Below are 24,351 nucleotides of genomic sequence, written 5' to 3'. Positions count from 1 at the left end.
TGGGGAATTAGCTCAAGTGGTAGAGCGCTCGCTTCGCATGTGAGAGGTAGCAGGATCGATGCCCGCATTCTCCAGTGCGTGCTTCTCTAAGAGACCTTGTTTTTTTTCTATGAAGACCATGTCTAGATCCACCATCTGATACAGACTGGGTCAAGGGATTTTAACGAGCTCTATTGATGATTAATTGAACGAAGCCTACTGATAATCCTGAGATTTTCTGATCCTTTTTCAAGTAAGCATGTGGGGAATTAGTTCAAGTGGTAGAGCGCTCGCTTAGCATGTGAGAGGTAGCGGGATCGATGCCCGCATTCTCCAGTATCTTCTTCTCTGAGAGACTTTGTTTTTTTCTATGAAGACCAAGGCTCGTTCCACAATCTGATACAGACTGGGTCAAGTGTTTTTAACGAGCTCTATTGATGCTCAGTTGAATGAAGCCTACTGATAATCCTGAGATTTTCTGATCCTTTTTCATGTAAGCATGTGGGGAATTAGCTCAAGTGGTAGAGCGCTCGCTTTGCATGTGAGAGGTAGCGGGATCGATGCCCGCATTCTCCAAGTCGTTCTTTGTACTGCTAAGTCTTTTACATGTCCCATCATAGGAGATTGAGTATCTCGGGATTTACTGGGGTATGACTCAAGAGCCTATACTCATGACTCAGTTGCCAAAATGGATGTAATGGAATTTGGGTGCTTTGCTCTTTTCTCAACATTATAACAGCTCATGGGAGAACGAAAAGAACAGGTGATACAGCCCTGACTTAAAATGTACATCCTGGGTGATCTGCCTCAGACTATCCAAAGTACAGGCCCACAGCAGACTTGACAAGTGTTGGATGAGACATTATTTCCCCTCTTCAAGTATCCGACGAGGATGGGATTTGAACCCATGCGTGCTTAGCACAATGGATTAGCAGTCCATCGCCTTAACCACTCGGCCACCTCGTCCTTGTTTTCATCAGTGAGTAAAGGGGCGTGTAAGATAGTGTGGTCTAGGGTCCTAAAAGTGAGCCACTTTGTCACAGGGTGATGAGTAATTTTTGCACAGAATTCTTTCAAATTTCGTTGGCATTGATCCTTGGATAATATCATGAGATTTTCTGATCCTTTTTTATGTAAGCATGTGGGGAATTAGCTCAAGTGGTAGAGCGCTCGCTTTGCATGTGAGAGGTAGCGGGATCGATGCCCGCATTCTCCAGTGCGTGCTTCTCTAAGAGAACTTGTTTTTTTTCTATGAAGACCATGTCTAGATCCACAATCTGATACAAACTGGGTCAAGGGATTTTAACGAGCTCTATTGATGATTAATTGAACGAAGCCTACTGATAATCCTGAGATTTTCTGATCCTTTTTCGTATAAGCTTATGGGGAATTAGCTCAAGTGGTAGAGCGCTCGCTTAGCATGTGAGAGGAAGCGGGATCGATGCCCACATTCTCCAGTGCGTCCTTCTCTAAGAGACTCTATTTCGTTTCTATGAAGACCAAGTCTCGTTTCACAACCTGATACAGACTGGGTCAAGGGTTTTTAACGAGCTCTATTGATGTTTAATTGAACGAATCCTACTGATAATCCTGAGATTTTTTGATCCTTTTTCATATAAGTACGTGGGGAATTAGCTCAAGTGGTAGAGCGCTCGCTTCGCAGGTGAGAGGTAGCGGGATCGATGCCTGCATTCTCCAGTGCGTGCTTCTCTAAGAGACCTTGTTTTTTTTCTATGAAGACCATGTCTAGATCCACAATCTGATACAGACTGGGTCAAGGGATTTTAACGAGCTCTATTGATGATTAATTGAACGAAGCCTACTGATAATCCTGAGTTTTTCTGATCCTTTTTCGTATAAGCTTATGGGGAATTAGCTCAAGTGGTAGAGCGCTTGCTTAGCATGTGAGAGGAAGCGGGATTGATGCCCGCATTCTCCAGTATGTCCTTCTGTGTCAGACTTCGTCTTTTCAATTAAGACGGAGTTCCTTGTCAAGTGCCACAATCTCATATAGCCAAGGCAAGTGTTTTAAACTAGCTCTATTGATGTTTAATTGAACGAAGCTTACTGATAATCCTGAGATTTTCTGATCCTTTTTTGTTTTCACGTAAGTACGTGGGGAATTAGCTCGTGGTAGAGCGCTCGCTTCGCATGTGAGAGGTAGCGGGATCGATGCCCGCATTCTCCAGTGCGTCCCTCTCTAAGAGACCTTGTTTTTTTTTCTATGAAGACCAAGTCTCGTTCCACAATCTGATACAAACTGGGTCAAGGGTTTATAACGAGCTCTATTGATGATTAATTGAACAAAGCCTACTGATAATCCTGAGATTTCTGATCCTTTTTCAAGTAAGCATGTGGGGAATTAGCTCAAGTGGTAGAGCGCTTGCTTAGCATGTGAGAGGTAGTGGGATTGATGCCTGCATTCTCCAGTGTGTCCTTCTGTAAGAGACTTTGTCTTTTTTATGAACACCAAGTCTAGTTCCACAATCTGATACAGACTGGGTCAAGGGTTTTTAACGAGCTCTATTGATGTTTAATTGAACGAAGCCTGCTGATAATCCTGAGATTTTCTGATCCTTTTTTGTATAAGCTTATGGGGAATTAGCTCAAGTGGTAGAGCGCTCGCTTCACATGCTTGCTTAGCATGTGAGAGGTAGTGGGATTGATGCCTGCATTCTCCAGTGTGTCCTTCTGTAAGAGACTTTGTCTTTTTTATGAACACCAAGTCTAGTTCCACAATCTGATACAGACTGGGTCAAGGGTTTTTAACGAGCTCTATTGATGTTTAATTGAACGAAGCCTACTGATAATCCTGAGATTTTCTGATCCTTTTTCGTATAAACTTATGGGGAATTAGCTCAAGTGGTAGAGCGCTCGCTTCACATGCTTGCTTAGCATGTGAGAGGTAGTGGGATTGATGCCTGCATTCTCCAGTGTGTCCTTCTTTAAGAGACTTTGTCTTTTTTATGAACACCAAGTCTAGTTCCACAATCTGATACAGACTGGGTCAAGGGTTTTTAACGAGCTCTATTGATGTTTAATTGAACGAAGCCTACTGATAATCCTGAGATTTTCTGATCCTTTTTCGTATAAGCTTATGGGGAATTAGCTCAAGTGGTAGAGCGCTCGCTTCGCATGTGAGAGGTAGCGGGATCGATGCCCGCATTCTCCAATATGTGCTTCTCTAAGAGACCTTGTTTTTTTTTCTATGAAGACCATGTCTAGATCCACCATCTGATACAGACTGGGTCAAGGGATTTTAACGAGCTCTATTGATGATTAATTGAACGAAGCCTACTGATAATCCTGAGATTTTCTGATCCTTTTTCAAGTAAGCATGTGGGGAATTAGCTCAAGTGGTAGAGCGCTCGCTTAGCATGTGAGAGGTAGCGGGATCGATGCCCGCATTCTCCAGTATCTTCTTCTCTGAGAGACTTTGTTTTTTTCTATGAAGACCAAGTCTCATTCCACAATCTGATACAGACTGGGTCAAGTGTTTTTAACGAGCTCTATTGATGCTCAGTTGAATGAAGCCTACTGATAATCCTGAGATTTTCTGATCCTTTTTCATGTAAGCATGTGGGGAATTAGCTCAAGTGGTAGGCGCGCTTTGCATGTGAGAGGTAGCGGATCGATGCCCGCATTCTCCAAGTCGTTCTTTGTACTGCTAAGTCTTTTACATGTCCCATCATAGGAGATTGAGTATCTCGGGATTTACTGGGGTATGACTCAAGAGCCTATACTCATGACTCAGTTGCCAAAATGGATGTAATGGAATTTGGGTGCTTTGCTCTTTTCTCAACATTATAACAGCTCATGGGAGAACGAAAAGAACAGGTGATACAGCCTTGACTAAAAATGTACATCCTGGGTGATCTGCCTCAGACTATCCAAAGTACAGGCCCACAGCAGACTTGACAAGTGTTGGATGAGACATTATTTCACCTCTTTAAGTATCCGACGAGGATGGGATTTGAACCCATGCGTGCTTAGCACAATGCATTAGCAGTCCATCACCTTAACCACTCGGCCACCTCGTCCTTGTTTTCATCAGTGAGTAAAGGGGCGTGTAAAATAGTGTGGTCTAGGGTCCTAAAAGTGAGCCACTTTGTCACAGGGTGATGAGTAATTTTTGCACAGAATTCTTTCAAATTTCGTTGGCATTGATCCTTGGATAATATCATGAGATTTTCTGATCCTTTTTCATGTAAGCATGTGGGGAATTAGCTCAAGTGGTAGAGCGCTCGCTTAGCATGTGAGAGGTAGCGGGATCGATGCCCGCATTCTCCAGTATCTTCTTCTCTGAGAGACTTTGTTTTTTTCTATGAAGACCAAGTCTCGTTCCACAACCTGATACAGACTGGGTCAAGGGTTTTTAACGAGCTCTATTGATGTTTAATTGAACGAAGCCTACTGATAATCCTGAGATTTTCTGATCCTTTTTCGTATAAGCTTATGGGGAATTAGCTGAAGTGTTAGAGCGCTCGCTTTGCATGTGAGAGGTAGCGGGATCGATGCCCGCATTCTCCAAGTCGTTCTTTGTACTTCTAAGTCTTTTACATGTCCCATCATAGGAGATTGAGTATCTCGGGATTTACTGGGGTATGACTCAAGAGCCTATACTCATGACTCAGTTGCCAAAATGGATGTAATGGAATTTGGGTGCTTTGCTCTTTTCTCAACATTATAACAGCTCATGGGAGAACGAAAAGAACAGGTGATACAGCCTTGACAAAAAATGTACATCCTGGGTGATCTGCCTCAGACTATCCAAAGTACAGGCCCACAGCAGACTTGACAAGTGTTGGATGAGACATTATTTCCCCTCTTTAAGTATCCGACTAGGATGGGATTTGAACCCATGCGTGCTTAGCACAATGGATTAGCAGTCCATCGCCTTAACCACTCGGCCACCTCGTCCTTGTTTTCATCAGTGAGTAAAGGGGCGTGTAAGATAGTGTGGTCTAGGGTCCTAAAAGTGAGCCACTTTGTCACAGGGTGATGAGTAATTTTTGCACAGAATTCTTTCAAATTTCGTTGGCATTGATCCTTGGATAATATCATGAGATTTTCTGATCCTTTTTCATGTAAGCATGTGGGGAATTAGCTCAAGTGGTAGAGCGCTCGCTTTGCATGTGAGAGGTAGCGGGATCGATGCCCGCATTCTCCAAGTCGTTCTCTGTACTGCTAAGTCTTTTACATGTCCCATGATAGGAGATTGAGTATCTCAGGATTTACTGGGGTATGACTCAAGAGCCTATACTCATGACTCAGTTGCCAAAATGGATGTAATGGAATCTGGGTGCTTAGCTCTTTTCTCAACATTATAACAGCTCATGGGAGAACGAAAAGAACAGGTGATACAGCCTTGACTAAAATTGTACATCCTGGGTAATCTGCCACAGACTATCCAAAGTACAGGGCCACAGCAGACTTGACAAGTGTTGGATGAGACATTATGTCCCCACTTTAAGTATCCGACGAGGATGGGATTTGAACCCATGCGTGCTTAGCACAATGGATTAGCAGTCCATCGCCTTAACCACTTGGCCACCTCGTCCTTGTTTTCATCAGTGAGTAAAGGGGCGTGTAAGATAGTGTGGTCTAGGGTCCTAAAAGTGAGCCACTTTGTCACAGAGTGATGAGTAATTTTTGCACAGAATTCTTTCAAATTTCGTTGGCATTGATCCTTGGATAATATAATGAGATTTTCTGATCCTTTTTCATGTAAGCATGTGGGGAATTAGCTCAAGTGGTAGAGCGCTCGCTTTGCATGTGAGAGGTAGCGGGATCGATGCCCGCATTCTCCAGTAAGTCCTTCTGTATCAGACTTCGTCTTTTCAATAAAGACCGAGTTCCTTTTCAAGTGCCACAATCTGATATAGCCAAGTCAAGTGTTTATAACTAGCTCTATTGATGTTTAATTGAACGAAGCTTGCTGATAATCCTGAGATTTTCTGATCCTTTTTCATATAAGCATATGGGGAATTAGCTCAAGTGGTAGAGCGCTCGTTTAGCATGTGAGAGGTAGCGGGATTGATGCCCGCATTCTCCAGTGCGTCCTTCTGTAAGAGACTTTGTCTTTTCTATGAAGACCATGTCTAGTTCCACAATCTGATACAGACTGAGTCAAGGGTTTATAACGAGCTCTGTTGATGTTTAATTGAACGAAGCCTACTGATAATCCTGAGATTTTCTGATCCTTTTTCATGTAAGCATGTGGGAAATTAGCTCAAGTGGTAGAGCGCTCGCGTTGCATGTGAGAGGTAGCGGGATCGATGCCTGCATTCTCCAAGTCGTTCTTTGTACTGCTAAGTCTTTTACATGTCCCATCATAGGAGATTGAGTATCTCGGGATTTACTGGGGTATGACTCAAGAGCCTATACTCATGACTCAGTTGCCAAAATGGATGTAATGGAATTTGGGTGCTTTGCTCTTTTCTCAACATTATAACAGCTCATGGGAGAACGAAAAGAACAGGTGATACAGCCTTGACTAAAATTGTACATCCTGGGTAATCTGCCACAGACTATCCAAAGTACAGGGCCACAGCAGACTTGACAAGTGTTGGATGAGACATTATGTCCCCACTTTAAGTATCCGACGAGGATGGGATTTGAACCCATGCGTGCTTAGCACAATGGATTAGCAGTCCATCGCCTTAACCACTCGGCCACCTCGTCCTTGTTTTCATCAGTGAGTAAAGGGGCGTGTAAGATAGTGTGGTCTAGGGTCCTAAAAGTGAGCCACTTTGTCACAGGGTGATGAGTAATTTTTGCACAGAATTCTTTCAAATTTCGTTGGCATTGATCCTTGGATAATATCATGAGATTTTCTGATCCTTTTTCAAGCAAGCATGTGGGGAATTAGCTCAAGTGGTAGAGCGCTCGCTTTGCATGTGAGAGGTAGCGGGATCGATGCCCGCATTCTCCAGTGCGTCCTTCTCTAAGAGACCTTGTTTTTTTTTTCTATGAAGACCAAGTCTCGTTCCACAATCTGATACAGACTGGGTCAAGGGTTTATAACGAGCTCTGTTGATGTTTAATTGAACGAAGCCTACTGATAATCCTGAGATTTTCTGATCCTTTTTCATGTAAGCATGTGGGGAATTAGCTCAAGTGGTAGAGAACTCGCGTTGCATGTGAGATGTAGCGGGATCGATGCCTGCATTCTCCAAGTCGTTCTTTGTACTGCTAAGTCTTTTACATGTCCCATCATAGGAGATTGAGTATCTCGGGATTTACTGGGGTATGACTCAAGAGCCTATACTCATGACTCAGTTGCCAAAATGGATGTAATGGAATTTGGGTGCTTTGCTCTTTTCTCAACATTATAACAGCTCATGGGAGAACGAAAAGAACAGGTGATACAGCCTTGACTAAAATTGTACATCCTGGGTAATCTGCCACAGACTATCCAAAGTACAGGGCCACAGCAGACTTGACAAGTGTTGGATGAGACATTATGTCCCCACTTTAAGTATCCGACGAGGATGGGATTTGAACCCATGCGTGCTTAGCACAATGGATTAGCAGTCCATCGCCTTAACCACTCGGCCACCTCGTCCTTGTTTTCATCAGTGAGTAAAGGGGCGTGTAAGATAGTGTGGTCTAGGGTCCTAAAAGTGAGCCACTTTGTCACAGGGTGATGAGTAATTTTTGCACAGAATTCTTTCAAATTTCGTTGGCATTGATCCTTGGATAATATAATGAGATTTTCTGATCCTTTTTCATGTAAGCATGTGGGGAATTAGCTCAAGTGGTAGAGCGCTCGCTTTGCATGTGAGAGGTAGCGGGATCGATGCCCGCATTCTCCAGTGCGTCCTTCTCTAAGAGACCTTGTTTTTTTTTTTTTCTATGAAGACCAAGTCTCGTTCCACAATCTGATACAGACTGGGTCAAGGGTTTATAACGAGCTCTGTTGATGTTTAATTGAACGAAGCCTACTGATAATCCTGAGATTTTCTGATCCTTTTTCATGTAAGCATGTGGGAAATTAGCTCAAGTGGTAGAGCGCTCGCTTAGCATGTGAGAGGTAGCGGGATCGATGCCCGCATTCTCCAGTAAGTCCTTCTGTATCAGACTTCGTCTTATCAATAAAGACCAAGTTCCTTGTCAAGTGCCACAATCTGATATAGCCAAGGCAAGGGTTTATAACTAGCTCTATTGATGTTTAATTGAACGAAGCCTACTGATAATCCTGAGATTTTCTGATACTTTTTCATGTAAGCATGTGGGGAATTAGCTCAAGTGGTAGAACGCTCGCGTTGCATGTGAGAGGTAGCGGGATCGATGCCCGCATTCTCCAGAAGGTTCTTCTCTGTACTGTGAAGTCTTTTACATGTCCCATGATAGGAGATTGAGTATCTCAGGATTTACTGGGGTATGACTCAAGAGCCTATACTCATGACTCAGTTGCCAAAATGGATGTAATGGAATCTGGGTGCTTAGCTCTTTTCTCAACATTATAACAGCTCATGGGAGAACGAAAAGAACAGGTGATGCAGCCTTGACTAAAATTGTACAGCCTGGGTAATCTGCCACAGACTATCCAAAGTACAGGCCCACAGCAGACTTTACAAGTGTTGGATGAGACATTATGTCCCCACTTTAAGTATCCGACGAGGATGGGATTTGAACCCATGCGTGCTTAGCACAATGGATTAGCAGTCCATCGCCTTAACCACTCGGCCACCTCGTCGTTGTTTTCATCAGTGAGTAAAGGGGCGTGTAAGATAGTGTGGTCTAGGGTCCTAAAAGTGAGCCACTTTGTCACAGGGTGATGAGTAATTTTTGCACAGAATTCTTTCAAATTTCGTTGGCATTGATCCTTGGATAATATCATGAGATTTTCTGATCCTTTTTCAAGTAAGCATGTGGAGTATTAGCTCAAGTGGTAGAGCGCTCGCTTAGCATGTGAGAGGTAGCGGGATCGATGCCCGCATTCTCCAGTATCTTCTTCTCTAAGAGACTGGGTCAAGGCTTTATAGCGAGCTCTTTTGATGCTCAATGTAATGAAGCCTACTGATAATCCTGAGATTTTCTGATCCTTTTTCGTATGAGCATGTGGGGAATTAGCTCAAGTGGTAGAGCGCTCGCTTAGCATGTGAGAGGTAGCGGGATCGATGCCCGCATTCTCCAGTAAGTCCTTCTGTATCAGACTTCGTCTTTTCAATAAAGACCGAGTTCCTTTTCAAGTGCCACAATCTGATATAGCCAAGTCAAGTGTTTATAACTAGCTCTATTGATGTTTAATTGAACGAAGCTTGCTGATAATCCTGAGATTTTCTGATCCTTTTTCATATAAGCATATGGGGAATTAGCTCAAGTGGTAGAGCGCTCGTTTAGCATGTGAGAGGTAGCGGGATTGATGCCCGCATTCTCCAGTGCGTCCTTCTGTAAGAGACTTTGTCTTTTCTATGAAGACCATGTCTAGTTCCACAATCTGATACTGACTGGGTCAAGGCTTTATAGCGAGCTCTTTTGATGCTCAATGTAATGAAGTCTACTGATAATCCTGAGATTTTCTGATCCTTTTTCATATAAGCATGTGGGGAATTAGCTCAAGTGGTAGAGCGCTCGCTTTGCATGTGAGAGGTAGTGGGATCAATGCCCGCATTCTCCATTGCATCCTTCTGTAGGAGACGTTCTTTTTTTTTTTCTATGAAGACCAAGTCTCGTTCAACAATCTGATACAGACTGGGTCAAGGCTTTATAGCGAGCTCTTTTGATGCTCAATGTAATGAAGCCTACTGATAATCCTGAGATTTTCTGATCCTTTTTCGTATAAGCATGTGGGGAATTAGCTCAAGTGGTAGAGCGCTCGCTTAGCATGTGAGAGGTAGCGGGATCAATGCCCGCATTCTCCAGTAAGTCCTTCTGTATCAGACTTCGTCTTTTCAATAAAGACCAAGTTCCTTGTCAAGTGCCACAATCTGATATAGCCAAGGCAAGTGTTTATAACTAGCTCTATTGATGTTTAATTGAACGAAGCTACTGATAATCCTGAGATTTTCTGATACTTTTTCATGTAAGCATGTGGGGAATTAGCTCAAGTGGTAGAGCGCTCGCGTTGCATGTGAGAGGTAGCGGGATCGATGCCCGCATTCTCCAGAAGGTTCTTCTCTGTACTGTGAAGTCTTTTACATGTCCCATGATAGGAGATTGAGTATCTCAGGATTTACTGGGGTATGACTCAAGAGCCTATACTCATGACTCAGTTGCCAAAATGGATGTAATGGAATCTGGGTGCTTAGCTTTTTCTCAACATTATAACAGCTCATGGGAGAATGAAATGAACAGGTGATACAGCCTTGACTAAAAATGTACATCCTGAGAGACTCTGAGTGAAGGGGGGTGATCAATTTATGCACAGAATTCTTTCAAATTTCATTGGCATTGATCCTTGGATAATATCCTGAGATTTTCTGACCCTTTTTTATATAACATGTGTGGAATTAGCTCAAGTGGTAGAGCACTCCCTTAACCTCTAGAACCCTACGGACCCACCGGTGAGTCCAGCTGCCACGTGACCTCTGCTCGCTCTGTAAACAAAGGCTCCACATGTCTTTAATTTTTTTTTAATATTATCTGCTAAAAGAGGCTTTAATCTTTCAAAAACTATTCCGCATAAATGTTTTGCCCAAAATGTTAAGATTTTAGAGCTATTTATAAACAGCTGATGAGATAGAAATGTCCTTGTGCGATGACGCAACTGCCCGGAAAACTCCCGATCAGCTGATCATCACGGCCATTTTGTGTCTTCACGAGACAGTGGAAAGACTCTCAGAGCATGGCACAAGATGTCGGCTATGCAAAATCATGACGTATTTTCCGGAACCCGATCTAAATGTCTGCGCTCTCCGTGCGCTCTCCGTGCGCTCTCCGTGCGCTCTCCGTGCGCTCTCCGTGCGCTCTCCGTGCGCTCTCCGTGCGCTCTCCGTGCGCTCTCCGTGCGCTCTCCGTGCGCTCTCCGTGCGCTCTCCGTGCGCTCTCCGTGCGCTCTCCGTGCGCGAGCTACCCTATTCAAATTCGCTCAGTGAATGGTTCTTTTTGGGATAGGTTTTGATGGGCGTAGTTTGAAGCATTCAAATAAGCTGTGTGTAGTGAGAATTCTCTTTTCACTTGTGCCTTCTGCGAATGAACAACGGTTTTTCGATTTGCTACGAGCGGAGCTAACTCTTGCAAAAATTAGCTCAACTGCAATGGCACGGAGGAAGATGTCCGATGTGGAGGCGCTGGAAGAAATATTTCGGAGCGATGTTGAGCTGGAAGACTCTTCTGATAGCTGGTGGGATTCGGACGAGGAGGAAGAGGAAGAGCCGGACACAGCTGACAGACTTGATCTCGGTGATGTGTAAGTTTTCCCCCGCAATTTCACACAAAATATTGTTCGGGAAGAAGGCCTCAGCACCACATCAGTAATGGACCTCATGGAGTTTGGACTTTTAGGAAAGGGCTACCATTTATATCTGGACAATTTCTACACTAGTCCTTACCTATTTCAAAAACTGGCTTCAAACAGCACTGCTGCATGTGGCACCATCCGGCAAAATCGTATGGGATTCCCCAAAACAACACTGAACAACCTTCCAAGATCTGCACAGAGGGGAGAGATGCGGTGGATCAGAAAAGACGGACTCCTATTTATCAAGTGGAAGGACACCAAGGAGGTGACGGTCTGCAGCACCTTCCACAAAGCTTTCAGTGGAGAAACTGTCAAGAGGAGAGTCAAAGAGGCAGGGCACTGGGTAGTGAAAGATGTTCCCGTTCCTGACTCTGTGAAAGACTACAATAAATTCATGGGAGGAGTTGATCTGTCTGATGCCCTGATCCAATACTACTCAGTCAGAAACAAGACAATGAAGTGGTATAAGACTTTTTTACCATTTTATTGACATTTCTGTTGTAAATAGTTTCATTATTTTCAAAATGCTTGCAGAAAAAAGAGAGGAAAATGCCATTTCCCAACGGCAATTCAGAGAGAAACTCATGGAGGAGCTCATACTGGAGTCTAAAGGAGAAACAGCTTGTCCTCAACCAAGCGCATCCTTTTCGGCTCAACCCGGTGCATTCAAACGCCCTGGGTCAGTTCCCAGATACTTTGGGGGAACAGCAGAGGAAAAGCGAAGGATTTGTGTGTGGTGCAAGCAGAATGGCAGTAAGAGAAAAACACCACTGTACTGTCCCAAATGTAACGTTGCCCTCTGTCTTCAGCCAGACAGAAATTGCTTTGAGGACTACCACAAAAACTTGTAGTTTGTGGTCTTTTTTTGATTTTTGAACATTTTTTTTTTTTTTTTTTTTTTGGGTGGTGGTGGTGGATTTTCAAAATTGTTTATTTGCTCTTGGAAATTACTTCAAAAAGTATTTTTGACTGTTTTACCTTTTTTCAATAAAAGTTTTCTATTTGGAGTCAAAGAAAGAGCTTTCAGTTCATCATTATTATACATATTATACTGTGCACAATGGTACATTTTGCATATAAATGGGGTAAATGTCATGAGAAATGGTTATATTATATGTAGAAAGTGTCATTAGATGGTAATAAGCTATTTAATTTTAACAAACCCCCAGTATTGATGTAAAAAACACATTTGGCACAGTTTGGTGACATTTTTGGATAAATGTGCCAAAATGGCCTCTCCGCCTAAGACATTTCTCACTAATACCATTCTAAAATAAATATGATTCATCTGATTGAGTCCAAATTTAGTATACTTTTACACAACATTTAGATTTAAAAGTCTGTACTACTTTTTTGTGCTATAAATAATACTTTGGTAGTGTTTTGCAATGTTTATTTCAAAGAAAATTTTGGCGAGGTTAAAAAAAATGCAAAATATTTTGTATTTTGTCCCTAATATTTCAGGCAGGGTCAAAGCTACAATGGTGCTGACACCAGAAAACCATTCTATGACATCTTACCTTTACAGAGGTCCCAAAGGTTTCTTCTTAAATCTAATTTCTGTGAGGCTATAAGTAATTTACTTTTGTGTGTTTTTGTCAGGCAGAAATTTGTTTATACCCCCCTTAGGGTGTAAGAGGTTAGCATGTGAGAGGTAACGGGATCGATGCCCGCATTCTCCAGTATCTCATAAAGCAGGCTTATAAAAACGCTACAGGGAACCATCCACACATAAGTTACGATGTTCACATCACATTTTCTCATTACATTATTTACCCAGAAATTCCTAACGTGACATTTAATTTCTCTTTTTCCAGACACTTTCTTTATACAGTGTATGAGAAGGCAAGCTTGTTATCGGAAAGCTGTCTGTGGTTATTGACTGCTGCAAAATAAAAAGGTTTCTAAGATGACAATCACAGCAGCAGACAACAAACAGCAGCACTATGGCGTGAACACGGGCTTTAACGAACAGCTTGATCCCCCAAACCTGAAACACACCAATCAAACAAATATCTGTTTCATATCCAGATTAGGCCCATCTGTGAAGATGTGTGCGGATCTCCAAGAGGATAAAATAAATAAAAATCAATCTCCACCAATTAACTTGTTCAAACATAACCAGCGGCAGAGAGCGGCCGGCTGAATGACTGGTGTTGTCCAGACAACACAGCTTCAGCTCAGCTCATGAAGAGACTCAGAGAAACCTCTGCTGCCAAACGCTTTCAATGTTTATTCATTTGTGCTGAATGCTGGAAGCAGTGATATTTTCCATTTGAGGCAGATTTCATTGTTGTATTTTTTTTTTTTTACAACTGATCTCATGATTATTTCATAGGTGAAGGCCTTGGTTGTTGGATTTCACATGTTCTCCTTGGGCAAGTATAGATTTAAGTGTAGAAATAAATAGATGGTGTTTTTTTTTTTTTTTTTTTTTTTTTCAAAAATAACTTTTGGTATAAAATGACTTAAGCCATTAATTTAGGAAGGGGACTTTCTGGCATTTAGTGTGGGTGTGAGTGGTATGGGTGCATTCGCGTGTATGAGTGTGTGTAGTCTTGTATTTGTACTTATACATGCTACATATAGAGGACAACTTTCACACAGGGAGGTCATTTGAGGACATTTTATCACTTCATTTTTTTCCATTCCACTGCTCTCCACTAGTTACATTTCACAATAAGATGTGAATTAGCTTAAGGTTAGGAATAACCTGGTTTATACCAGGACTAGTTTATAGCCTTTGCTTCGTTCGGAGGATCTGGGCTCTCATCTACTAAGAAACAGTTAGCTGTGGAGGCGTGAACTCTGCTGAGGTTTTAAATTTTACCCAGTATCTAACATTTGTCCCTGGCGTATGTAATGCACCAGTTCAATGCTATTTATTGGAAATTATCTGCACTGACAACCGTCCTCTACTGAGAAGATAGAAGTACTGATCCAAACGAGGCGGATGTTAATCTTATGTAACCACTGTTCTAGTTTTCCCCTATGAACAGCACCCAGATTCTCTGACCTACACTCTATCAAATACTTCACAATAAGAAAATAGTGTCTTAAAAGGCAACAGTGTATGTTGTAAATAGAGTGCGTAACTGAGCACAAGAGCAAGGCTAAGATAACTACAACTAAGATTTAAATGTAGTGCAACTTTGACCTTATACTAAAATAAGGAAGGAAAATGATAAAGTAGAAGATGTACCAGTATAATAAACCGTACTGGTCAGTAATAAACCAAGGGCAATGCACATTAACAGAGCACAGTTAACTTTAAGCACAGTAGAACAATAGCACAGAATGTATCCCACCCATTAATTAGGTATTAATCACAGGAAGTGCTACAACTCAATATTACAACCCCAATACAAATACCTGGGAGTTGTAATCGGCAACAAACTGGACTGGGCATCTAACACTGACACTGTGTGCAAGAAGGGGATGAGCAGACTCTATTTTCTAAGAAAGCTGAGATTCTTCAATGTGTGCAGCAAGATGTTGGAGACCTTCTACCACAGTGTTGTTGCCGGTGCCATCTTCTTTGCTGCTGTGTGTTGGGGAAGCAGCGTCAGAGCCAGCGACTCTATTAGACTGGACAGAATCGTCAGGAAAGCTGGCTCTGTACTGGGACTAAGGCTGGAGTCCCTGGAAACTGTGGTGGAGAGGAGGACACTGAAGAAGGTTCTGTCTATCATGGACAATAAACAGCACCCTCTCCACCACATAGTGGACAGACAGCGGAGCACCTTCTCACATAGACTGCTCCAGCTCCGCTGTCGTAGGGACAGATACAGGAAATCCTTCCTGCCACATGCCATCTCACTGTACAATAAAAGATAAATCATTGTTCTGCACTAATCAGCCCAATTTTGCAGAACTGCACTGTGGTACACTTGCTGTACATATATTTACATATACATATCTGCATTTTTTTGAATCTCTGCAAGGACTGCTCTTAAGTTGCATTTTATATTTTACAGCACTTTATAATTTTACAATTTATAGCATTTTATATTTTATATTTTATTTTATTGTATCTACAACTAGTTGTTACTGTGTCTTGTCTTTATGCTGCAACTGCGAAATAATTTCCCTGCTGGGATGAATAAAGTACTTCTATTCTATGGATTAGTAATACGATTTTAAGCGCACTTAGTGCAACCCTTCAGTCTCAGAACTGTTCAAAACAACCATTTAACAAGTCGTATACATAAAAAAAAAAAAAAAAAAAAAAAAAAACAGGGCAAACTGGCGATATCAACCACACTATTCGGTTTCTTGAATGAGTAAAACAGTACGTTAGGTTTTCAAACGTTGCAGGCCTGAGGGGACTCGGTTAGCATTCATCCTCGGAACAGCAGTTCCAATGATGGCGGCTCACAGAACAACCACGAGGCATGGGTTACTCACCCCACCATGGATTACAAGTTTTAAACGAATGGCAATAAAACTGCTCCAACTCCGGTCCAAGAGTCCATTCCGGCTCACGAGCGTGGTTCGGATCTGGATCTCCAAAAACCCGGCAAAATGTAGAGCGTGGTCCAGTTCTGCGGCTCCAAAACCCAGGCAAAACTTTCAGGAAAAGTTCGTAGCTCCAACTGATTCGCAAAAAAGATATAATAATAGTCCACAGTGGCATAGGTCCAACCTTGCCCATGAACGGCCGTCCGGCCGACTGCCAGAACACAGCAGCGGGCACACTTCCAGTACAGTTCTCATCCCAGTCCATCACAACCAATCAAATTGCTGAAACTTGATTTTGCCCTTGACTGACCGTCAAGTAAAATTGATGCATTTACTGGCAGTAGTAAATAACAGTTATTAACAAACGCTACATTTACTGCGTGTTTTAAGCCAACCTAAAATACATATATGTACTATATTGTTATGGACTTTTACAGTGTGTAAAATCTCCAATATGTGAGTGTAAAACCTTAACCAAGTTAAGTAAAAGGTGACTATTTTTGTTTAAGGCAGGGGTGTCAAACTCCAGGCCTCGAGGGCCGCGGTCCTGCAGTTTTTAGATGTGCCACAGCTACAAAACACTGGAATGAAATGGCTTAATTACCTCCTCCTTGTGTAGATCAGTTCTCCAGAGCCTTAATGACCTAATTATTATATTCAGGTGTGGTGCAGCAGAGGCACATCTAAAAGCTGCAGGGCAGCGGCCCTTGAGGACTGGAGTTTGACACCCCTGCCTTAAACTTTAAGGTGAAAAGGTCTACAATGCATTGTATTTAAGAAAATGTTTAAGGACTGCAGGAGTCCTTAAACATATATATATATATATATATATATCTATATATATATATATATATATATATATATATATATACATATATATAACCTGAGGGGTTACACTTAATTCAATATTTGGAATTTGGGAACATGACCAACATGGCCTGTTTGGCGTCGTTCACCTCCTCAGCTGCCATTGCTGCAGAGGAGGCAACTGTAGTCTTGTCATTGGAAGACTGCAGTTCTGAAGCAGCACAGAAAATCATCCCTCACAACTTCTTCTGTTCACTGATTAGCTTGGTGGAGGATCTACCAGATGAATCTAACTGAAAGGAAGAAAGCCCAGACTGAGCTGTAAGTGCAGGAAGGCAATGGCCAGGTTAGGATAAGAAACAGATTAGTAATGGTTGCGGTTATGGAAAAATGTCTAATGTCTGAAGTACACCAGACTGGAGTGTGTGTGTGCGTCTACTTGTATCTATCCTATTAGGAGTATTTCAGGCATATTTCGTAACGTTCTGAAGACCAGTGGGCTTAATGTGACCAAATCCTGCTCCTCATACGGTTGACCATGTTGTTTAGGGCAGAGCATGAATTCAGCTGGGATGTGAATGTACCTTTATGAATAGAAAACATTTACATTCTGTAAATGTGCAACTTACATGTGAAATAAATGTGTTGTCATGTTGCCCTGGTGCAACACATCGGGACGTTTCAGGGTCCCAGTCTTGTCAGCCATATCACATGACCTAACAGTGAAACTCCTCCTCTTCCTTCTGGAAGCTGAAGGTGCATTCGGGGATTTGTAGTCTGTATTTTCCCTGTATGTACGGTAGTTCAGTCCTTCATGTCTGAAACATTTCTTGCCTCTTTGTCTGATGAAATGTTTGTCTCTCATTAGAAGACATTTTCAGATATCAAACAGGTGGTTTGGCTTTTTATTTCCTTTAGCTAAAGAACAACAGCAGCCATTACTAAGAGTCAATCAGGCTCATCACATTGAGTCTACCTGTTTAACTGTGGAGCTGGTGTATAGTCTGTGTGTGTACATGTGTGTGCTGCCTAGAGCTGGTTATCTAACAGGTGGCTCCTGCTGCTAGCCTGAATCACTGCTACTCATCGGTGTGTTTAGTTGTCTGACTGCAGGTCGCTCCAAGCTCAACATGCCTGACTGCTACTTTATGAAACAATACAATTATTTAGTCAAATCAAAGGCAAACTGGTTGAGTCTTGCAAAATTATTAATAATCAAACAAACTTCAGACTTTACTTAGTGGGAATTTTAACTAAATCTGTACATACTTGTGGAAGGAAAGTGATGCATGATTTAATGGTTTTATAGCTAAAACTCTGAAAGGTGTGGCTTGCACATGTTATTTAATGGCACACCGGAAAACACTATTGCTGTGTTCAAGTTGTGCTAAAAGGAGTTAGCCTATCAGTGAAGAAATTCAAGTCTAATTTAGCATCTGAATGCTAAACATGTAGCCGCAGTACAACACGTCCCTGAACACTGGAAAGCTGATAACATATATTAGAACAGCATCAATAACAAATTCAAAACAATAAATATCTCTGTTATTGAGTTCGGGCCTCTGTTTATTCAATAATTCAGCAATAATAATTGTGTATTGAAAACATTGCTTATTTTGTTGATAAACAAAAAAAATGAAGAGCCTACTGCAGTGAACCCCACAGAAAACCTCCTGGTTATTCCACCAAATATTAATTTCTGAACATTAGTATCCTTGTTTCTAAATGAAAATCAACTCTTTTTTTCTTTGTATTATTTGAGTTCTGAAAGCACTCAAAGCATGCTTCTGGTATTTTGACCATTTCTCATTTTCTGGGAATTAATACAAAATTTTGGAGCTCCTGAAACATGTTGTCAGTAATTCATGGAATAAAAGAACAATGTTTATTTTACTCAAACATAAACTTGTAAAGTTTCAGAGAAATTGATTTTTCCAGATCTGCATGGTTTACAATTAAAATGTGATTCATTCATTGCAGCTACCTCGATTAAACCTTTTAGTCGAGTCCAACCTCTAATTCAAATATCACTTTGTTTTGTGACAAAGTGTAGAAATGTCTAAGCAGTCTGAACAGTTTGACTGTACATGCATTAAGAATTGACTGGAATCTGCAAATGAATCAGAGGTGTGGTGGCGTTTCGGTCTCTGTTAGGCTCCAACATATCTACAGGACGCTACTCTGGCCACGTTCAGTGGCAGCACATTCGCTATCTTTATTTCACAAAGGTGCACACTGGCTAACAGCAGGATATATTAATCTCACAATGTATTATGGCATCAGAAAGCCTAAGTGTTCCCATCTTCCCTCCGGCGCTATCGATGCGTTCAAACCTCCATCTGGATCCTCTCCACCTGCGGCACAATGGAACTGCAGCTTTACATTCAACCTTCAAGCTTGCAGCACTCAATACTATTTTGTATTGAAAATAAATAAATAAACAAATAAATAAACACACCTAAAGCTGATGACAGCAGGGGGTCCAAGAGTATTTGTTTGTTCAACAGAACCCGTGCAACCATCTGGAAATCTCTCTGCAGCGATTTTTTTCTCTCTTTTTCTCCTATGGATTCAACAGACATATTTAGTCACAGCAAACAGCCTAATCACTATGCTCTATATCACCCTGTCAATTATTGCCACAGAAAGAGATTTTCACAACCTAGTGAGCGCAGCAGGCGGCAGGTTGAACAAGAATCATTCACCGTGCGCATGCAGCCGGCCTTCATCGGGACAACTTGCGGCGGCGAGAGGCGCCCACTCTGGTCGGGACTGAAGTCTGAAAGAAAAGAGAAGAGAAGAACGAATTGATGTTATTGTAGTTCAGAGTTCACACCAGATAAAACACAGATCCTTGTTTCAGTCTCTTTGCTTTTAAGTAGATTAATCGCCCCGCTTCCTTTTGTTTGACTGCTTGAACCGGATGAAAGCCTTAAGCCTCTGCCTCCGCCGCGCTGTCTGAATCTGAATGCTGGGAGAGCAGAATACACACGCAGCCTGTACTGTACTCCATGTTTTCACCTTCTCTCCATGGATTCATATACATTAATAATGAGACATATGTGCTAGAGCAGCACAAACTCCTGCTGAAGCTTCTTAATGGCCTCTAGTTCGTGTTTCCTGCCCATTCCGATCTTGTTAATGACTGCCCCGCTCACCATCACTCCCAGTAAATCATCTGGGTTCTTTAATGGGAAGAACATTTACACATCCACAGACATCATCTGATGAGGGAAGGTGATGGTACTTATAATTCCAGGCTGGTTTGTAGACACCGGCAGCAGGATGATTCATCCCAAACAGATAAATACTGGAACAGCTGTTGCGTTTCGTCGCTGCCAGCTTTAGAACTTGATAGTTTATGGTGCAGATTCAACAAAGTCTGAGATTTTGGGCCATGTTGGCGTGGTAGCATCATGGGGTCTAGTGAGTGTGAAGGTCACTTGATGACAGAACGTATTGCAGTCTGAGATGATTTGGGTTTCTTCCCTGCTGGAAGAAACCATCAGAATGGTACACTGTAAACTTAAACTTAAAATAAATCTGTTTGAACCTTAAGAGATGCTATTCCAGACTGACACACTTTAGCTGGTTAGCCAGCTGATGCTAATTTCAACCCTCAGCAAATCGTTTAGAAGCCTGAATGAATGGGACTGCTGCCCAAATGGTGTCTTGCCATTGCTAGCAGGGTGAAGGCTGCAGTGTTAGCTTTAGCGTTAGCAGGGGGATCATTGCAGGATTTTATGCGAAACCTTTTGTGAAACCTGGAAGGAAGAGCTGGACAAAGATCCTTTGACGGCTGTTTGCATTTGAGTAAATTATACACCTGTTTTCTCCTGTCCTACATAAGAAACTAGTTGTCATAGCAACCTCTGTGCATTTCATACTATCTCAGCAACACATTACTGAGAAAGTAAGCTCAGGGTTTTCTGTTTGTTGTTTTTTGGGTTTTTTTATTGCTCTTTGACAATATCTCAACTTTGAGGAATAAAACTGCCCCTGTGCAACGCCCGGCAACATGTGTTGCTCATGTAGGCAGGAACATGTTGCCAGCAAAAGCACTGAGACTCTGGGGTTGCTGACTGACAGCTGAACGAAAAGAGAGCCAGGTTGGAAGGAAACAACTTCTACTCTTTGTAAATTTTAAGCAGTCTGTCAGTGAAAAGTCAGTCAGGTGGAAAGTAATAACTAAACCTCTGGGAAGCAGCGTCTTGTAAAGGTCTCAGTGTCGTTAAGCTGTTTTTGTCACATTACAGCCACAAACCACAAAGAGTTTTACTGGGATTTTCTATACAACAAAAACATCATGTATGGCATATGTGCTTTTCTATTCTTTTTGGTTCATGTACCGTACTGTGCTCCCCTCTGTCTCTACACTGTAAAATGTAAAAGTAAAGTGTACTCAAAAAGAAAAGTGACCTGAACTCATTCCAGCTTACTCTGTTGACTATACTAACTTAAACTTAGCAAAGACAACTTTCTACTGAGGCAAGTAATCAAACTCATCAGCAGCAAGTAACCCGAACTTGGAGTTATGAGTGAGCAAAACGCATCTGCATAACCAGCAAAAAACTCGGCATCATTCGGCAGCTCTCGTTGAACGCACATGCGCATTGGACACTGACGAGTGACGACGTGTTTGAAAGAAACGCCAAACTGTCAACAATACGGCGGTTGCTGCAGCTAAGTTTTGTCACGGTAAGTCCCACTGTTTTTTAGCAAACTTATATTCGTTATCTCGGCCGTATAATTCATCCGTAAGTCCAGGTTTTGAGGTTAACTTTATGTGTAATGATTTAGCGATGCCTGGGACTAACGTTAGTCGAAAATATCATGTTTATTTAGTGGCAACAAGATGGAGCGGCAGAGCAAAAAAGCTGTCCGGGGCGCAAAACAAAAAAAAGGATAAGGATAAAGATGTTGACGGGTTAAAAAAGCCGCTGTACTGTTATAGAAGGCTTATGATGAGTAGACTGCCATAGGTGGGACAGCTGTAAACTGTAGGAGAAGCAGCCGTGATGAAGAAGTGTAGGGTCACCAGATTTGGGTTTCTGAAAAGGAGGACACTTCTTTTTTTGTTGGCGGGGGGGTAGAATCGGCGGACACACATGCGCCAACGAGGGGGGGGCGGGAGAGACGGGGGTGGGGGTGCAGAACCAGCGAACACACATGTGCTACCGATTTCTATGCCATACAAAGAAACTTGGAATGGAGTAGTGGAACGGAGTGGCAATGTAATCACAATGCACTGTAAGCTATGTAATGTGTTTTGAGGCAGTCGACCAAAATCCCGGACGATTTTTAAATTCCCCCCGGACATTTTTTTAGGTCTGAAAAGTAGGACATGTCCGGGAAAAAGAGGATGTCTGGTCACCCTAAAGAAGTGTTATGTTGATATGTAATTGTGGTGTTGCTTCTATTGTTGTTAGGACTGAGAGGTGTCTCACACCCCCATTGGGATCCTGACCATCATTCCTGATGACAGGCAGGCCTCCACTGACTCACTGCACCTCCAGTCTTCAAGTACTGCCATCATTTTGGAAGGAAGTCTTGTCATGAATGATCTTGGAAATCTTCCACATGCCATGTGCTTGCTCTTTGGACTTATTTATTCTCTGAATTTGGAGTACCCTCAACAACTGAAGTACACCTTTGACTTCATCCAAAGGGTGCTTCTCTCACTTGGACATAAATCCCTAAAACCAAAAATACAATCACTCAAAAATCTTCTGATGCAATGAGTGAATGTGATGTGACATTATGGATCAACGTTGATACCTTTACCGTTATTGGAAAAGTGATTTTTATTTCTTGTTTGATTCTTTTTTTGTTGGAGAGAGCATCATTGCACTTGCAGACTACTAAATGGTTTTATGTTAATGAGGAGAAACATTACTTCACTTCACTACTTCACTATTTACTTTATCAATGTTATGATAAATGTTGGGCTCTAGTATTGAGAATTGAGTTTTTGTTTCACACCAGTCAACAAAGACATTTAAGCAGGGATTCTCAAAGTTTTAAAGACTGAGGGCCATTTGAAGGATTCAATATTAGATTGAAGGCTACCCTAGAAAAAAAGTCGTGTCATTTTTTTTCCCTAAAAAAAGTCTATGGAAAACTTTGTTTCCAGGTTAGTGTGTATGTAACCACACTTGAGAACCTTGTATTTAAGGTAAACTTGTTTAATTATTAAACATTTTTTTTCCATTCAAACTGTTGTCTGTTGGCTCTTCTTTCCAATAACTTAACACTTTTGGTTCATCTTACTTGAACATATCAAGGCAATCGGTTTCCTGATATTTTGCAAGTAATGTGAACTCTTAAACGTGTAAGTATAACTTATTTTTATGAGTACTGCTTAATTGACATAACTCACAATTTGAAGTAGTCATAATTGACATTTTATAGTCAACTTTACTAATGATTTTGAGTTAACGGCACTCAAGTTTACTGCCATTGCATGAGTTGTCTGAATGAATATTTTACAGTTAACCCAATTAATGATTTTGAGTTAACGGTACTCAGGTTTACTGCCTTTATCTGAGTGGTCTAAACATAGTTATTTTTAGCTACTTTACTTGAAGATTTTGAGGCAATCGGTTTCCTAACTTTTTTTAAGTAAAGTGAACTTATTACTTTTTACAGTGTACCTTTTGCATGTCACTTCTTGTTAATTCATGGTTCAAACTACATTTAAATGGTGTCATAATTTTAAGCAAAATTTTTAGCAATTTTACAAGAGCAATGATGAAATATCAATAATGGACAATGTTATCATTCATTATGTGTGTGTGTGTGTGTGTGTGGGCGTGTGGGTGTGTGTGCGTGTGTGTGTGTGTGTGTGTGGGCATGGGGGGAGTGCGAAAGAGTATGTTTCTTGAAACTAGCTAGCTAACCAAGCTAGCTTACATTAATGTCTATATTCTATTATGCTATGCTTATCATGCATGTAAGTGCATTTATGTATCCATCCCTCCATCTTCTTCCTCTTATCCGGAGTTGGGTCACTGGGATAGCAGCCTAAAAAGGAAGGCCCAGACTTCCCTCTCCCCAGCCACCTGTTCCAGCTCCTCCGGGGGAATCCCAAGGTGTTCCCAGGCCAGCCGAGAAACATAGTCCCAGCGTGTCTGGAACATGCCTGGAACATCTCACCAGGGAGGCGTCCAGGAGGCATCCTGACCAGATGCCCGAGCCACCTCAACTGGCTCCTCTCGATGTGAAGGATGACTGAGCTTCTCACCCTATCTCTAAGGGAGAGCCCAGACACCCTACGAAGAAAACCCATTTCGGTCACTTGTTTCCGTGATCTCATTCTTTCGGTCATGACCCAAAGCTCATGACCATAGATGTGGGTGGGAATGTAGATCGACCGGTAAATCGAGGTCTTTGCTTTTTGACTCATTTCTCTCTTCATTTTGATGGACTGGTACAGCGCCCACTTGATGGATGACGCTGCGCCAATCCGCCTGTTGATCTTCCGCTCCCTTCTTCCCTCATTCGTGAACAAGATCTCGAGATACTTGAACTCCTCCACTTGGAGCAGGACATCCCCCCTGATCTGGAGAAGGCACTCTACCCTTTTCCGGCTCAAGACCATGGCCTCAGATTTGGAGGCACTGATCCTCATCCCAGCCGCTTCACACTCAGCTGCGAACCGCTCCAGCAAGAGCTGCAAATCATGACCTGATGAAGCT

The 24,351-nt window shown here is 42.0% G+C and overlaps 17 non-coding genes across 17 annotated transcripts; 10 read left to right on the top strand and 7 right to left on the bottom strand.

Moving 5' to 3' along the window:
• Positions 1-482: 482 nt before the first annotated feature.
• Positions 483-555, top strand: trnaa-ugc. Its single transcript has one exon. It is a non-coding gene; the product is annotated as a tRNA-Ala (tRNA).
• Positions 556-863: 308 nt separating this feature from the next.
• trnas-gcu lies at positions 864-945 on the bottom strand. Its single transcript has one exon. It is a non-coding gene; the product is annotated as a tRNA-Ser (tRNA).
• A 177-nt stretch (positions 946-1,122) lies between these two features.
• trnaa-ugc lies at positions 1,123-1,195 on the top strand. Its single transcript has one exon. It is a non-coding gene; the product is annotated as a tRNA-Ala (tRNA).
• A 1,883-nt stretch (positions 1,196-3,078) lies between these two features.
• trnaa-cgc lies at positions 3,079-3,151 on the top strand. Its single transcript has one exon. It is a non-coding gene; the product is annotated as a tRNA-Ala (tRNA).
• A 169-nt stretch (positions 3,152-3,320) lies between these two features.
• trnaa-agc lies at positions 3,321-3,393 on the top strand. The gene has a single exon. It is a non-coding gene; the product is annotated as a tRNA-Ala (tRNA).
• Positions 3,394-3,937: 544 nt separating this feature from the next.
• Positions 3,938-4,019, bottom strand: trnas-gcu. Its single transcript has one exon. It is a non-coding gene; the product is annotated as a tRNA-Ser (tRNA).
• Positions 4,020-4,196: 177 nt separating this feature from the next.
• trnaa-agc lies at positions 4,197-4,269 on the top strand. The gene has a single exon. It is a non-coding gene; the product is annotated as a tRNA-Ala (tRNA).
• A 548-nt stretch (positions 4,270-4,817) lies between these two features.
• On the bottom strand, positions 4,818-4,899 carry trnas-gcu. Its single transcript has one exon. It is a non-coding gene; the product is annotated as a tRNA-Ser (tRNA).
• Positions 4,900-5,076: 177 nt separating this feature from the next.
• Positions 5,077-5,149, top strand: trnaa-ugc. Its single transcript has one exon. It is a non-coding gene; the product is annotated as a tRNA-Ala (tRNA).
• Positions 5,150-5,457: 308 nt separating this feature from the next.
• On the bottom strand, positions 5,458-5,539 carry trnas-gcu. Its single transcript has one exon. It is a non-coding gene; the product is annotated as a tRNA-Ser (tRNA).
• A 177-nt stretch (positions 5,540-5,716) lies between these two features.
• On the top strand, positions 5,717-5,789 carry trnaa-ugc. The gene has a single exon. It is a non-coding gene; the product is annotated as a tRNA-Ala (tRNA).
• Positions 5,790-6,581: 792 nt separating this feature from the next.
• trnas-gcu lies at positions 6,582-6,663 on the bottom strand. Its single transcript has one exon. It is a non-coding gene; the product is annotated as a tRNA-Ser (tRNA).
• A 177-nt stretch (positions 6,664-6,840) lies between these two features.
• Positions 6,841-6,913, top strand: trnaa-ugc. The gene has a single exon. It is a non-coding gene; the product is annotated as a tRNA-Ala (tRNA).
• A 551-nt stretch (positions 6,914-7,464) lies between these two features.
• trnas-gcu lies at positions 7,465-7,546 on the bottom strand. Its single transcript has one exon. It is a non-coding gene; the product is annotated as a tRNA-Ser (tRNA).
• A 177-nt stretch (positions 7,547-7,723) lies between these two features.
• trnaa-ugc lies at positions 7,724-7,796 on the top strand. The gene has a single exon. It is a non-coding gene; the product is annotated as a tRNA-Ala (tRNA).
• An 802-nt stretch (positions 7,797-8,598) lies between these two features.
• On the bottom strand, positions 8,599-8,680 carry trnas-gcu. Its single transcript has one exon. It is a non-coding gene; the product is annotated as a tRNA-Ser (tRNA).
• Positions 8,681-9,047: 367 nt separating this feature from the next.
• trnaa-agc lies at positions 9,048-9,120 on the top strand. Its single transcript has one exon. It is a non-coding gene; the product is annotated as a tRNA-Ala (tRNA).
• Positions 9,121-24,351: the final 15,231 nt, after the last annotated feature.

The sequence above is a fragment of the Gambusia affinis genome, linkage group LG09, assembly GCF_019740435.1.
Source record: "Gambusia affinis linkage group LG09, SWU_Gaff_1.0, whole genome shotgun sequence".
NCBI lineage: Eukaryota > Metazoa > Chordata > Actinopteri > Cyprinodontiformes > Poeciliidae > Gambusia > Gambusia affinis.
The sequence above is the reverse complement of the archived record's forward strand: the minus strand, read 5'-3'. Positions and strand labels throughout refer to the sequence as shown.